Source organism: Phytophthora infestans, genomic scaffold, assembly GCF_000142945.1.
Source record: "Phytophthora infestans T30-4 supercont1.19 genomic scaffold, whole genome shotgun sequence".
Lineage (NCBI taxonomy): Eukaryota > Oomycota > Peronosporomycetes > Peronosporales > Peronosporaceae > Phytophthora > Phytophthora infestans.
In genome coordinates, this window is record NW_003303740.1 from 1123374 (window position 1) to 1126229 (window position 2856).

Below are 2856 nucleotides of genomic sequence, written 5' to 3' on the forward strand. Positions count from 1 at the left end.
ATCACGCCATCGTGTGGCTTTCAGATTAGCACGCCTTGGCGACTGTCCTTCTTTCTTATCCGAGTTTGCATCTGGGTCAGCTCCATTCTGGCTTTTAGCATACCCATGTGTTGACCCAGAATGGTTGGCTGCTTCGGTGCGTTAAATGTCTGCCTACCACAGCCGCATCCAGATGGAGCTTGGTCTCGATCCTCATTGTGTGCTCGCTTTGGTTGCATCGGCCCGCCCTTTGGAACGCTGTAGTGCTTTGCAGAGTTCTCGGGCGCCTCGCAAGCCTCACAAGGCCAGTCGGTGAGCACAGTGTGGTGATGAATCACTGCTACGGTGTCCCCGACGCCAGCTGTCTTAAAGCAACTGGACATTCCGTGGCTCCAACGGAGATGTCACATTGTTTGACGTTGACTTCCGCCGGGGAAAATGACAAAATGTGAGTGGATACACTAAAGTTGTGACAGAAAGTTAAAGGTGTGCCAAAACGTGAGCAAAGTGGAGTCGGTATCGCCGGTAGGTGTACCAGGTGAAACCCGCGTCAGTAAGTGAGAAATTAAGGGAACAAATGTCACAATGTGTGTCTAAATGATTGAATGGCTGAAACAAGGTGGCACAGACTTAAACCCAGGAACCTGTTGTATACTAATTTTCGCCATGCGTATGAAGGCCCAAATCGTACACTCTTGTGGAGTATGGCACACTAAGTATTAGACGACATTGCCTGAACAGACTCAGCGAATACCGAGAGGAGGCGCGTGCCTCGATGGCTCGTGTTTCGCTCTCGCGTGCCTCCAAGACATATCGGCAACGCGACTGGCGACAGTGAGCGGGCGGCACACGCCGGCGACCAGGAGTAGCCGGTGACACGCGGCTACTGAAGCAGCAGCAGGAAGGACAGGTACTGCTGCCGCAGGAGCTCGTAGATAGGGATAGTTTGAGGACTCTTTGACTAAACTGACTTCGCAACTTGGTAAATAGCGCGCAAAACTTCATAACTCTTAAGTCCCAAAACCACTTATTACGACTGAGGGACGCAAAATGACGGAGGATATCGACGACATCGCTGATGGATTGGACAGCGGCGATGCAATAAACACTATTCAAGTCGGAATGACTTTTGATTCTGCTTCACATGCTCTTCATGCTGTTCAAGACTACGCTTTATCTCATGGGAGGTCTGTACAGTACGAGTTTTCCGTGCGTGTCTATACTGAGTACTGCGACCTCTGCAGCATAACATGACTTCATGCAATACCAGTGTCTAGTGAGCCACAAGAATACACCGCTACAGGTCCGGATCACCTAGCCCAGCTCGTACTTGAGCAGGAAATGGATAGATTTTCAGTGAGCGATCTGCAGGCCTAACACACGACGTGGCTGTGTTTGTGATATACCCCCCTGAGTCAGAATAAATAGCTCGAGTTAACCTGACTTTCTCCCTGAGTCAGAATAACTCGCGCGAGTTAATCTGACTTTCTCCCTGAGTCAGAATAACTCGCGCAAGTTAATCTGAATTATCTGAGTCTGATTCGCTTCGAACGGTTGGTTCCGGTGGCCAATCCCGAATTAAGGGCGCGATGTCCAAGCGCACGTGCACCCAGCGGGCCGAGAGAGAGAAGATAGAGCTGCTGAAAAAGTGGAAAGCTTATCCAGAATGGACTGCAGCAGACGCTTCGCTAGAGCTAAACGTCAAGGAGCCTACCCTACGGGGATGAAAGCAACAGTATTGAGATAAACTAGACTGGGGGTTCTGTGATTACCGGTATCGTCTCCCAATTGGGATTGGCTCCCACCGACCAACAAGGGATTTGCTGAATGCCTAGTTGCGACAGTAAGTGAGTCGGTACGAAAGCTGTGTTCACCATCCTTGTCTGTGATCATTTTACACTTTCTGTCACAACTTTCATGTATCCACTCACGTGGTGTCATTTTCCCCTTCCGCCGCGCCATTCTCCACGTGAGCCAGCTGTTGAACTTTCACCCCACGTTTCTGCGTGAGAGCCCTGTGTAGATCAGTTGAAGTCTGGACGCCTTTTCAACGTGACTTTGAGCTTTGAAGCAGTAGAAGTCTATCATAACGAGTGCGTTTGCGACTCTCGCTCCCTCCCTTAGCTCTTAATCGAGACTTAAGCCCCGTATTTGTTGACGACAGCATTCCGCTTGCCTGCCCGATTCTTCCACATCTGCTCATAGTCTTGGAATTTAACTGGATCGTAGCCACTGCTTCGTAATGGTTGCCCGTCCCTCTGTGCCAAAGCACCAAAAGGCCAGGCAGAATGCCCGCATCAATCAGATCCCTCAGTAAGCTTGCAGCTGCATCCGTTGGAATGACCTGGACCGTACATCTTTCCAGTGTTTTGTATCAATATCTAGGCATACAGTAGCCTTGTAGTCGAGCCCATTCCCTCGCGTGACATCTAGCACGGGCGCGGGGTTCTTCTGGTTATCCGCGCCGCCGTTTGGCCATTCAGCAAATAGTCAGCCGTGAGGACTGCTGGTGGTACTTTGACAGAAGCTCTCTGTGGTGGTGTTGGAGGATACGAAGCTTTATAGATGGCTCTGTGGCTGAGACCTCGTGCTACTCGCATGGGTGGCCGTAACCCATCACGCTTTCGCTCCCATCGAGACGCACTGGCTAAGACTCTACACCACAGCCCGAAGAAGCACGAGTCGGCGGGACACCAATACGCGGTGATGTGGGGGGTCAAAAGTACAGGTACCACGGAGTTATCACTGTGGTCATCGGGAGAGGCAGGGGGGGCAAAGTTGTTATCCTCATAAATCCCTGGTGGAGCGGAAACGAGCTTGGCGCAGCTTTTATGAATTTAGAAAACCCGGTGTCCGCAATCAGCCAAAACGGTGGAA